The sequence below is a fragment of the Coptis chinensis genome, chromosome 7 (genome assembly GCF_015680905.1).
Source record: "Coptis chinensis isolate HL-2020 chromosome 7, ASM1568090v1, whole genome shotgun sequence".
NCBI lineage: Eukaryota > Viridiplantae > Streptophyta > Magnoliopsida > Ranunculales > Ranunculaceae > Coptis > Coptis chinensis.
In genome coordinates this window covers 28173153-28187075 of record NC_141462.1, presented here as the reverse complement: position 1 = coordinate 28187075, position 13923 = coordinate 28173153, and the positions used below count along the sequence as shown (strand labels likewise).

The following is a 13923-nucleotide window of genomic DNA, read 5'->3' as shown; positions in this document are numbered from 1 at the left end:
TGGGTAATGATGATCTGGACCAGAATCTTGTGTATGTAGATTAGCTGGGGGTGAAGCGTACTGTGCAGCGAGGTGATTGTAGCTACAAGTCTATGATGCTAGCGTCCTGCTTGCTCGAGAGTATCGCTCTGGACGGTGACCGGAGCAATCTCGATTCTAAGGACCTTGCCGAGAATCTGAGGTTAATGGATCTTGCTCAATACCTGATAAGTGCTATTCAGAGTCCTTTGTGTGCGACCTCTATTTAGTTAGGCTCGACATGATTATCTCCTTTGTTTGTCTGCTAGCTCATTAGCGGGTACCAACAGCTGAAAGAGACTGCTCAGATCACTAAATGGGAGAAGGGTCTTGTGGACAAGCTGAAGGAGGAGATGAAAAATGTGCAGGACGTTCAGATTGCTGAGAAGAAGGAGTTTGATGAGATGAAGTTCAAGTACCAGGACGAGTGTCTGGATAAGATCGTGATGGGTAACGAGCTTGCTCAGGTGAAGGCAGAGCTCGCTACTGTTACTAATTATGCCAAACACTGCAAGGAAGTCACCCAAAAAGCGAATGACGCCTACAATACTCTGGATGCTGACTACATAAAACTCGAGCAGGCGTACTTTGCTCTAAAGGAAGAACATGAACGCAGGGCTTCGGGTACACCAGTATTAGGCATACCTAAAGATGCAGGTGGTGTTCTACCTTTGGGTGCTTCTTCTTTTGATTTAGTGGAAAGTCGTCCTGACAAGGTCGTCGCTGGTGTTTCTTCTGATGCTGTTGTTGGAGCCGTTGTGGAGAGCGTATTGGAGCCCCTAGCCACTGAGAATTTGTCCAATATTTCTTGAATCTTGTTAGTGGTGAGTGAATGTATCTTTCTATTCATTATGTTTCTTGATGTAAGTGGTAGTGATACAATAGAGCTGGTTTCTTGTGCTTGCCTGGGCAGTTCGCTTTTTATGTTTGTTGTAGCATGGGCCAGATACATTAAGAGTTGATAACCTAAGGTAACCTGTGCAGTTCGCTTTATTTCCCGATTTATTTGGAGATTTGAACGAACTGGTTTCCACATAAGTGACAGTTCGATAGACTTTAAAGGAGTGGTTTCCAGAGTATATGTTCAGGCAGTTCGTATTTTTCATTTATGAAATGCATGTTGGCGTTGAAGTATTTTGCACTTATGAAATGCATGTTTGTTTGAATGCTTATTGCATGTTGATTTAACATCACAATAGGAATTTTGACCTAGGGATGTATGTTCCGTTGTCTAAAAAGACTTAGAATTCCATGAAGCATTGGAGCTTGAGCGAGCGTACTACTCAGGAGAGCGTTTGGAATGTACCAAAGAACGTTCTATGCTAAGTTGATCTTAGAGTTGTAGGTCTTCAACTAGTGAGAAGTGTTGGAGCTACGAAGCCTTGAGCTCGAGTGAGCGTGTTGCTCTTAGAGAGTGTTCTATACTTAGTTGGCCCTATAAGTATAGGTCTCCAACTATTGAGGATTGTGCGAGCTATGTAGCCATTAGCTTGAGTGAGCGTTTTATTGTGTTGAACATTTAAGTTACGGAAAGCGTTTAAGTTCAAATAATCATTTGGCTCTTAGAGAGCGTTCTGCTCTTAGAAATGTAGGTATCCAACTAGTGAGAAGTAGGTGAGCTATGTATCCCTGAGCTCGAGTGAGCGTTTTCGCACGGAGAACGTTTGAGCTCTTGAGAGCGTTTTAGTTCAAGTTAGCGTTTTGCTCTTAGGGAGCGAGCTGTGCGTCTATTTAATAACATTGAGAGATTGCAGTGCATTGATGCAAAATAAAAACTATGTGTACAGTGTTAAGAGTAAGAACTCAATGGAAACAGAATTTTTTATTGATAAAATTTATTTAACAAGAAAGTATTCTAAGGACGTGGTAATGCCTGTCCGTCTTGGGTTTTGATCTAATATGTTCCATTGCTAACGACTCGTTCCACTATGTAAGGGTCTTCCTATGTTGGTACCAGTTTCGAGTCATCTGATAAGCATGTAAATCCTATATTATTATTCTCAATTTTATATTAGTTAGTCTAATTAATTGATTACTTTTATATAATAAAGTGTGTTTCTGATGAATTTGCAGAAAATAGGTGTAATACATTAAAATGACGTAAAGGTTGCAGCATTGGTGTCAAGGTACTGGTGGCATGAAATATATATTATATGGTTTGTGGTCAAAATATTCAAGATGAGGCTTAAATTATCAGGAAGTGAAGAATCAAATAAAGCCAAGGAACTTTGGATGAGCACGTGACTAGCAAGGTAGTTTAAATATGGACCGAAGTTAAGTTTAGGTCCAAGATCTAAGGACCAGCCCATGTGCAACCCAACACCAAAGGCCAACCACTAAAGCCCAACTACCATAAGCTACTATCTACCTAGCTATTGGGAGCATTGGATCACCAGCACCTATCTCTCCTATTTTTTACGAACAGCACCCAAAACCTCTCTTATTCCGGCGAAACAATCGAATCATCACAACCGAAATAGTAACCCAATGCACTTCTATTTCCTTCCAATTAGAATCCTAAACAATACCGAATTATTATACGCCATGGTACCACTATTACTTCCATATATTTTCTCAATTTCTATTCGATTGTTTCGGGGCCCAATTCGAAAACCGCTAGAAAAGTCACAATTCCAATTAAACTCTTCTGAGTTCAGTTGAGAGAAGTATATATATACCAGAGAAACAGAAAGGAAGGGGGCTCTTTTTCTTTTTACCAGATAATCTTTGGAGAGCACAAATTAGAGCCAGAGCAGCAGACGAAGTGGAGAAGAAGTTATCAAAGCGGGATTACGGTTTTTTCGATGATTTATTCTTCTTATATTTTCGTGTTGCAAATTATCATGTCTAGCTAAAATCCAAGCTAGGGCTTAGATGAAGCCCTAGACTTGCGTAGGTTTTTCTATGTTTATTTGGGTTATTGTTCTCTGACTTAAGTTTTATAGTAAATAATTAATTGAATTCTCTGATTTCTGTAGAAATTCTATCATTGATTATATCATGCATGTTTAATCCATGTCTAGACTAGTCAATTTGTTGGATTAAGTTTCTGTTGATATCGAATCATCGGTTCTAAAGTTTATTTAAACCTGTGAGAAGTTGTGCTGTAAAAAGACAATTTTTGCTAGGGGTTTATATCTGTTTGCTGAAATTCAATTAATACGATTTGTTAGAATTTTTTAAGAATTACACGCTCACATCTTCGAGCAAGCAAGGGTTGCCTTTCCCTCATGCTACTCGTAATAAAAAGAGAACTTTTAAAATTAATTAAACTAAGATAATCTATAACGGTCTAGGGTGGATTCGAAAGCCTTAGTGTTTTCTTCATTGATAGTTAATCCATATTTTTATTGCTTTCGTAGTTAATAGTTTAATTATATTGCTTAGTCAATAGTTAGATTAAATCATATATCAAAAATCCGGTAGAATTAGTTAAGTATAATTTTAATACTTGTTTGTCTGAAGTAGCAATCCCTGTGGAATCGACCCGTTTGCCGCAACTATTTTCAACGATAGCTGTGCGCTTGCGGTTTAACTAGGGTTAGATTAGTCTATTTATATAGACCGACTAAATTCCTATCATCATCCTTAGTCTTTTTCAATGCTAGGTCGCCAGGTTGAAAACTTCGAAGGTTAACGCGCTTGTTATATGTCTTTCTCAAAGTTTGATGGTAGGATGCTACTCGAATGGATGCTAGGTTGCGTCGTTCTTCAAGTAAGTCGACCTCTCGAGCAAGAATTGAATCATTCTGCTTAGATTCGATGATCTCATATCGAGTCGTTGTAACTGTTAGCTTAGTAAGAATAACGACCTCAGTACCATAACATAGTGAGAACGGTGACTTGCCTATACGTACTAGAACAAGCTATCGTTTTATGAGCCCATAGGATGTTTTCTAGTTGTATTAGCCATTGACTCTTGTTCTTTTCAATCTTCTTCTTTAAGTTCTCTAGGATTGCCTTGTTGCTGGCTTCTGCTTGACTGTTGCTTTGAGCGTACTGAGGGGTGGAGAACGCGTGAACGACCTTCCACTTAGCCAAAAATTCCTTGACTATTTTCCCCTTGAACTGGGAGCCATTGTCCATCACTAATGTGTTGGGTAAGCCAAATCTGGTGATGATGTTGGTACAAATGAAGTATCTGACATTAGATTCTTTGACCTGAGCCAAGGGAATCACTTCCACCCATTTGGTGAAGTAGTCTGTTACAGCTAGGACGAACCGGAAGTCTATGCTTTTCTGTGGAATAAATGGACCCATGATGTCCAAGCCTCAAATATGAAATGGCAAGGGCTGGCAATGTTGATGAGTTCGCGAGCTGGTTGGATGATGTTGTGGCCAAATGTTTGGCACTTAATGCATTTGAGTACATACTTCTTGGCATCGATCTGCATTCTTGGCCAGAAGTATCCTTGTGAGATTGCTTTGTGAGCCAAAAAGCGACCTCCTGCGTGGTTTCCTCATTCTCCCTCGTAGATCTCTGCGAAAATCATCTGACCCTATTCTGGGCTTATGCACCTCAGATGGGGTCCTCCGGCTGACTTTCTAAAAAGTTTGTCGTTTACTAAGCGATAATGACCGGTATTTGAACTGTCGGCCTTAGTCGATCTCTTGGTGCTTTGCCGAAATTGGATATAATTTATGATAGGTTGCATCCATGTTTGACTCATTTGAGTGTCAGAGAGTGGGCATAGGTCAGTAATTTCTAAGACGTGCTCATTTTGGTAAGCAGGTCGATCAACTACTTCGATGAATAGTTTCCTAGGGTCACAGTTCGGTGTTTGGATCATGAGGTACGCCAAGCTATTAGCGTGGCGGTTCTCTTCCCGTAGGAAATGGTGTATGGTAACTTTCTTGAAAGAAGGCAGTAATTGATTCACAACTTGAAGGCACTTAGAAAGGTTGCCTTCATTGGTGGTATACTCATTGGCGATCTGGCGAACAACTAGTTGTGAATTGCTAAACACCTTGAGCTCTTAAACTTTGAGGTCTAATGCCATACGGAGTCCCATTATCAGGGCTTCGTACTCAGCTTCATTGTTGGATGTCGCAAAATCGATGTGAACAGATTTTTCCACCATAGAGCCATATGGTGACACTAGGACTACTCCGACTCCGCTGCCACTTGGATTGCTAGCTCCATCCACAAAGAGTGACCATACTGCCAGGTCGTGTTGTTTAGAGGTCGGGGTGTTGTCCTCTGGTTCCCAGTTCAGGTCGTCAACTGGGAAATCTGCTAAGAAATTAACGATGACCTGACCCTTCTGAGAGGTTCTTGGGGTGAACTCAATGTAGTGTTCACCGAGTTCTTCTGCCCATACTGTCATGCGAGTTGTCTTGTTGGCTTTGAGAAGGATCTTATTTAGTGGCAGGTCGGTGAGCACTTTGATTGGATGTGTTTGGAAGTAGGACCTGAATTTTCTTGTTGAATAAAGTAGTGCCAGTACTGCCTTTTCAATGTGGGAGTAGTTCTTCTCAGCTGGCAACAATGTCTTGCTTGTGAGGTAGATTGGTTCACTACTACAGAATGACACATATACCATGGTCAATAAGAACGTTTATACCACGGTTCTTCCAAAAACCGTGGGAAATACTTATATACCACGGCGGAAATTTCTTTGGTCATTGGTTTACTAGTATATGCCACAGTTACATGAAAACCGTGGGATAAGTTGGGCCATATACCATGGTTAGTTTTTTTTTCAGCATGAGAGTACTCCACATCCCCACTACCTTAAACATAAACAGTGGTATATAAATTTTTCACTTTCTACCGTGGTTTATGACTTTATGTCAAATAGTCAAATACACGAAAAAAAAAAATACACAGTACGAAACTCATTCAAATTGGATTCTCGCTATTCTCTCGGTCTCTCCCCACAACTTCTACAGTTCTACGACTCTTAGGATTCCCGCAACAGTGAGAAAACCCACCGTCACTACAGACGTCCGTGGTCTTCCTCTCTCTCGTTCAAATTGTGTTACCTCAAATTGCAAAGGAGAGAGAGAGAGAGAGAGAGAGAGAGAGAGAGAGAGAGAGAGAGAGAGGATTGGGAGTGTGGAAGCTGCACAAACAGAAACCACGCGTTTAGATCATTTTGCAACTGTTCACTAGTACAAAAAAGGACTTTTGTGACTGTTTTAAAATGTTATTTGTGACTGTTATGTTTGAAACGGTCACAAATAGCAGAAAAGGGTTTTTATGACTGTTTTAAAATGTTTTTGATGACGTGCGTTTTCGAAATAGTCACAAATGTTATTTTTCTAAAGAACGTGCATAGTGACCCAGGCCACAATTTGTCACTGTTTGTATAGACCAGAAATTACTAGTGGTGGTATTTCTCATTTTCTCATCATTGTTACAAGGGTAGTGAAGTTATTTTGCCAAAAAAAAAAAATAGAAAGTAGGCCGTGAAAATCAGTTTCTTTATCTAAAGTCTAAACGGACCACTCTCTCACAGTTCTCATCTTCTTCATTCAAAACTCAAAAGACAAAGCTTTCTCTTCTCTATCTTCACTTCCACTTCGTTAAAAAAAGCTCTCCCTCTTTCCTGCTATTACGGGTTTGAATTATCAGTATCTATCAAAGTCGATTGTGATTTGAGCTTTGAATATCGGGGTGGGGCTTCAAATTTCGGTGGTAATTGAACTCATGCTCTTCATCAGGGCTAGATGTTGAAGAATTATCAACCCGATGTCCCGATACGTCTTACAGTTTAATTTCATCTCCTTCATTTGTTCTGTTCCTGGATCTCCCATCCATCTTCACATATCTTCTTATCGATCCTCTCCTCTTTGCTTTCTCATTTTTTGTAACTTCTTCTTTCAAAACACTCAAACTCGAATTGAAGACGACTATTCAGAAGAAAGACACGAGAAATACTGCGAGGAAAACATATTCAGAAGGTAATTTCCTATTTCTTGTTGATTTGCTGCACAAAGTTTACTCCTTTAGCAACAGGCACGATTACAAATTGTTATACTATTTGGGCCATTCAAACAATAGTTCCTGAGTTGAGTATAATCAAATGTAATATACAATTATAATTGGGTGTGTATGTGTTTTAAGTGGAAGGGTATTTTGATACATTGTTCTCTGATTTTTATCTATACTCCTTTGTAGCTAATGGGTTTATGTGTATTAAATATTTGATCAAATGCTCACATGTGGTTTTTGGTATTCTGTTTTCAGTTCAAGTAGACCCACCATTCTATATATGTTGCTATTCAGATTTACTGATCACTATTGTCAATAGATGTACTGGCTATAGTGTGTACCCCTATAAGGAATCAAAATTAAGTCAGATTTACACAAGTCTTCACTTAATTAATATCCATTAATCTGTTAGTGTGAACTGTGAAACCCCCAATCCAAATTTGTCATCCTTCAAGTCTTCACTCTTCCAAAATATTATTCACTTCAATATTTGTCACACAGTTTGGCATCAGGTCAGCCTTTTTCCTGCTTTGAGTGTATTGATTCTCTTATTTTTTTCATTGATTTCGTAATGTAGCATTCTTTGCATGTTGGAGGCCAAACATTATGTCAAGCTGAAACTCCATCAGCTCAGAAACTTGAGTCTGCTACCCAAAACTCCATCAGCTCAGCTCAGGTCTTGTTACTTACTCGTAATTTGGCTTCTGCGCATTCTCTAATGTCCAGACCTTATTACTTTGCATACATCTCGATATCGCGAGGCACACCTTATGTGTAAGAGTGTTTTAAAATTTGAGGTATGTTTTTTTCTTTCTCAAGGTTAATTTGAAATGTTTTTTTTTTTTTTTTATTTATTTGTTGCATTTGCTTCTAAAGCTCAACTCGTGATTACTTGTTGACGTAACTTGTGTTGAGAAAAGAAGATAAAGAAGTCGTAAAATGTGGAACTGAAATGATCTCGAGGATCGGATAGAGAAGGTTAGTCATTATTAACACTGATCTCATCTTTTCACTCCAAACAATTGTGGTCATGATACTTGTTCAATATGTCCACTTATTAACACTTGTCTCAGATATTAACCCTTACTTGTTGAGGGTCAACATTTAGCATGTTAGTTTTAAAAGAGAGATAACCTAACACTACATTATGACATGCAATGTTTGATTAGAGTCTTCCAATTAATCCCCTCCCCTCCTCTTCCTAACTCTCTCTCTCTGCCTGTGGGGGTGTTGCATACATGGTGTCTATGGGTGTGCACATGGGGTGTTGCATCTCGCTTCGAGTCACCACCTGCAACTACCGCTTATCATCACCTTGGCTTATGGCTCATTAACCATGACCACTTGCTGCTTTGTTAAAGCCTCACGCCCTACTAAGTATGGTAGCAATCCCCGCCCGAGAGTCCCCGTGCTATGGCTCACACCGGAATAAGGTTTTTTTCCGATCTTAATTTGAGTTTTGATTTCTCATATATGATAACTGAACCTTTTATTCGTAGTGAGCAGAGGTTTTCATCATGGCTGGTTCCCTCACGCCATTACGGAAGATTCCTTTCATCTTTTCAAAATGGGAGGCTCATTACTTTAAAAACGGGCTAAACCGACAAACCTACCTCTCCTTCTATCGACCTTGGATGATTCGGATGATGAGGAATCCGAACTGGCGAGATAGTTGCCTCCCTCTGCGCTTGCCGTCATCACTTGTCCGACTAGTATCTTCCTGGTCTTGTACAGCAGCACCTACACGCTTTGCTTTGCAATCCTTGGCGTAGTGACCAATCTTGTTGCACTTGTAACAACGCCTTTCCTTGCCACCCTTGCTTGGCGGCGGCTGCTATGCTTCTCGCTGAACTTTTTTCTTCTCACTAGACCACTTCGTGTGTTGCTCTTTATACCGCTTCCGGCGATACTTTGAACGTCGATAGCTCTTCGAAGGCTTCCATTCCTTTTGGCTCAATCCGAACCGCCAACGATGTTCTTTCCGAAGAAAGAGCTTTCTTCTCGGCATTCTCTACCTTCTTCTCGCGTAACGCTTCTATCGATAGCGATCTATCTGCCGCAAAAGAGCTCACCAAATGTCATTAGGTCTACATCATCTTCTTTTAGCCTGCTTCAACCAAATCTCCTAGGCCATTCGGCAATCCTGCGATAAACTTCTCCTTCCGGACCGCTTTCGGTTGCGGTCGGGCATGAAGAAGACGCGCGTTCTAGGAAAAACGCGTCTTTGTACCACTTATACTCATCAAGGCTTTTGATCCTTAGGCTCATCGGGGGCTGCACGATGCTTCTTCTCATCACTTTCTAGTGGACCGAAAGTGTGTCCGAATTGTAGCGAGTAAACTATATCTACCGGATTCGGGATTAGTCGTCCCTTCCGAAGTCTCGAAGCGGGTTGACCAGGAGATAGATCAATCCTTACAGAAGCTTCAATCTCTGCCTTGGCTTCCTTTGGTAGACGATCACCTCTACAGTATGTTTGGTTTGTTGAAATCAAGATTTAGGATTTGTGAAAAGTGATAGGTAGTTATGTGAATAGAGAACATAACAAAAAGAAAACGAAAGTGGAAATCGTCCGGATTTTTCTTATAGAGTATTCAATTATCCAAGTTTGATATGGCCGGCGAATTGTTTATGTAAACCGGATAGATGATGGAGAAATTCAAAAAGCCACTAATCAAATCGACCGGCTGCAACTCTGCAACAGCTCGCGTGGACAAAAAGACAAAAAAATCATCTCTAAAAAGTCGCATAATTGCAAAAAGAACCGATTTTTATCCACTAATATATAGAGCAGTACCTATAAATAATCCCTTTTTAGCTTGTATTATTATCGTCTCTGAAGTTTGAGTTTCCAATCAATCAATCGGTAATAATTCTTCAACGATCTGAGCTTCATGGGTCGATCGTTGAAGAATTTGTAATAAATGGAGCTGAAAGGGATAGTTTCACCAGAATTTCTACGACTTCCATTAGTGTTTGCTAAAAAGCGGAAGCTTAACACTTTTCTTTGTGTTGTTAGGAATTCATCTTCACACCAATTCAGGTATATTATACATCAATTGAGAATGGGTAGTTTATTTTCTTTGTGGTTGTGATTTAGTTTGTGTGATTACGTACAGGGAGACATTTCCAATGTCATACCATAGATGGAAACCTATTGAAGTCCATTGTAATGATAGTGCACACAGTATCCTACAACCATCTGTATGTACAAGTGACATGAAAGACAACACCGCCTTTGAGCTTGCTTTTGGTCGCCATGCATCACGACTGAAACTTGTGGTATTCAAAAACGAAGATTTGGTCGATTTGTTGCTCGTGGAGCTGTTTTGGATGAGGAGTACTGGGTGAGTACGTTTTTTTGACTTCGATGTGATTGGTGTTTAGATTGCATTCCTATGGTGTGTTCCTACATTTGTGACATATCTGTAAAGGTGTAGGTTCAGTAGGTCACATTCTTCAATGGAATGGCACCGTGAAGTGCAAGGGTGATTTTCTAGAGGATTATATGCAATGTAGATATTTATTTATTCAGGTTATCCTGTTTTGCCTCCAACTTAAATCTTTAATTACGGAACTTATTGCCACAAAGATGGAGCTTGAGGGCTTGTGCTCCATCCTTTTGGGTTATGCCCCATACTCCCATCTGTGTCGAGGTGGCTGCCTCATCATTGAGTTGTTTTCGCTTTGGTCGCTACTTTGAGCTGTTATTTTATCTCGTTTTTGCTTTGCGACAAAGATCATGGTCATGGGCGCGGCACATCGGGAGTCCAGATCTTACATGAGGTTCGTTTTCTGTTATAAACTTGACCTTCCTTACAATATTTTTGGCACCCAGTAACATCATTATTTTACAGCTTCAAGTGATTTAATATGAATTCTAAAAAAGAAACTTATATGTTCCCCCAGGCATGTCGATAGTTCTGAAGAAAGGAAGTGTCTTTGAAATTGTAAAACCCTCTCTCCCTTTAGGAGGTCATTCAAAAACGTGTGGTGGTCTCGCCTCAGCCTTTTCATTTTAGATTTGACTCAATTTCTACCTCAACACATTCTTTTCCCAAGAGAATTTTTCTGTTTTTACCTGGTCCGTATGGGAAATTACCTTTTTGTTTGTTGTGGTTGCAGGAGTTCTATGCCTTGAAACGCCGGTGTGGTGGGAGGGATGGAAATTCGTTGAGCTGTTTTTGCATGGTTACAGTATGTTTCATCTGACGACTACACTTATTTATGCATTTGATTTCTTGGTTGTAGTTTTTGTGTGAATAGTAATGTGAAAATATAAATCATTTATAAGAAGAATGGTGCCGTCGGTTGAAATTGTTTGGGGTGAAATTACAACATGCAGTTAAAGCCTATCTTTGCAACTGACAACTAATTACTTTCTAAATGGGGAAGCTATCCTCGTCCCCAGCTATATACGAATGATCGGTCACATGCTAATGTCAAAGCTTTTTTATTTAAAAAGGTGGCAGTTTTATTGGAATATATCTAATAAGGAAGATAAGACAAGTGGAAGGTTACTTGGCTTGCCACTTTATGGGTCAAGTTGAAAGGGGAAGAAATATTATCAATTTTTCAAATAAAAATAATTAAAGTGTGTTCTGATATCCACACGGATATTGTTTTGTTAAAGAACTTTTGAAGTAAGTTACACTATCTGCAACTCTTTGAAGAATTGAGTCATTAGTAGTTACAGAAGAGTCTAAATCAATAGCCTGGAGTATCCTTAACTAAGAAAGTCCCTGGTAAAGCTTTGATCCACATTAGAAGTTTCTTTAGTTACTTTGTAATGATGTACAATTTTAGGTGTGGTACGATACACTTTCTTCATTTCAGGTCAAGGATGATAAAAATGTAAAGCGTATTGCCTTAAATAGCGTCGTGGGAACATCGGACCTCGGATCCGCCAGTTTTTGCAAGGAGAAACATACCCAGGGGTAAACCTCATGATGTCAACTCCTTCATGTTCTGTTATTTGTTTGTATTATGGATTCTCATCGCTTTGATTCTAATACATCAATCAACATGGTAGCCATTGTCCATATTAAATCCACATCTTATCTCCAGGAACACAAAAAGTATTCCGCAGTTTTGGCAAGTCACGAGGCTTATGATATGCACAAGTATGCTTACGTTGCAAATCTTTGTGTGTCGAAGTTTGCTCGTCGTCAGGGGATTGCTGCTAATATGTTGTATTTGGCCACAGATATTGCCTCCTTGGCAGGTATACCGCCTTGAGTTCCCAAACCGAGTAGTTATATCCAATTCTACTTTTGTTTCAGAATATTTTGTATTAATTTAGTCTACTTTTGTTTCATTAACGGGTATGAAACAATTATTTGTTCATGTAAATGCCGACAACATACCCCCAAGAATTATTTACAATAAAAAACCGGCTTTGAGGTTTGCCCTAAACCGGTAGTTTTTAACAACATTGCTTTCAAGGATGTTTGTTTGCTACTTAATCTTAACAAGCTAAAGAGACATTCATTTGCAATTGTGCACATTTGTTTGCCAAAAATTTTATGTTTGAGGAAAAAGTACAACCATATCTTTTCTCTGTGTTAGAGCAAAGCAATGGCGTGATGGAGATTGGATGTGCACAAACTGCAACAACCACAACTATGCATCACGGTCCGCAGTGCAATAGGTATGTGTTCGTTCTTCTCTATTTGTCCTCTGGGTCTCTACAACTAAGTTACTCTGTCATCTCTCCATGACTCCATGATTATCTGAGGTTTTGTCAAGGGAAAATGTCTGCCTCTAGCAAAGTTGAATGTTTCGTGTTGTTCTCTCAAACTCATAGACGAATCTCTACTAACTTATATATGATATGTAAGGCTGCGTTTGGTAAGCTGAGGACAAAACTTATGGTCCTTTGCCGCCTCTGTGTTTTCTGAAAAAGGAAAACCCCCGCTTCTAAGTTTTCTTAAAATGCTCCAATAAGCGTACACAAATTTCATGCCACGTGGTGAAAATATATACTTCTCCATCATGATAAACTCGCCATGAATATGGTGGATGAAGTTATGGCGGCGTAAAAATACTGGGTGAAAAAATATATTGAGATTTTCGAAGAAATCTTTACTTTTCCAATCAAAGTCAAGCTAAACTTACGTTCAAATTATCAACCTCTGGATTTACCATCAATATCACATCATGTTCGTGATTGTGCCTGACTGAGCCATAGTTTTGTATGTTTTGCGCTTTCTAAGTTTGTGTTCTTTTCGAAATATTTATTCCTAAATCTTTTTGGTTCCTTCCCAGTTCCCTCTAGATTACAATTACAATTTAGAATTAGGTAGTAGCTGATTGTTTAATGCATTCCACTCTGCAGGTGTAAGACTGAGAAAGATGCTGTCAATCAATCTGCTAGTGTTGTGCTTTGACTCATCCAGATAACAAATTTAGAACTGAAGGAGACATACACGCAAGATGAACTTGTCGGTGTTATACTCGATATTATTTAGTTCATCTAGGAAAATGGGGTGTTTCAGTCGGAAGCGAATGAGGATGAGTTTTAGCTATGTTCGGACCCCTCCAGTTTAATTTATGAGTCTTACCTTTTTAATTTATGAAAAGGAATTTAAAGTTTGTTTTCTTAGTGCACTCAAAAAATTAATGGAAGTTTTTTTTTATTATTATTATCTTTTTTTGCAATGTTTGATAGTTTATTGTATATTTTGGAATTTGTTGGGAAGATGGAAATGTTGTATGTAAATGTTGTATGTGTAAATTTTGTAAATTTTGTTATGCAGGTTCGGTTTTAAGTGGAAGACTGTTGCTAGCATTATTATTAAAATATATATATATATATATATATATATATATATATATATATATATATATATATACCACGGTTTGGCATAAACCGTAGTGTTTAGTATAACTATATACCACGGTATTATAACACATACACTAATATAAACCACGGTTTCAATAGTTTATATGCCACGGTTCTGTTGCCA

General features: G+C 39.0%; 1 long non-coding RNA gene across 1 annotated transcript; it reads left to right on the top strand.

The window, feature by feature from the left end:
- Window positions 1-10927: 10927 nt before the first annotated feature.
- On the top strand, window positions 10928-12177 carry LOC147486943 (uncharacterized). The gene is made up of 3 exons (XR_015202029.1): window positions 10928-11152; window positions 11792-11892; window positions 12023-12177. It is a non-coding gene; the product is annotated as an uncharacterized LOC147486943 (long non-coding RNA).
- Window positions 12178-13923: the final 1746 nt, after the last annotated feature.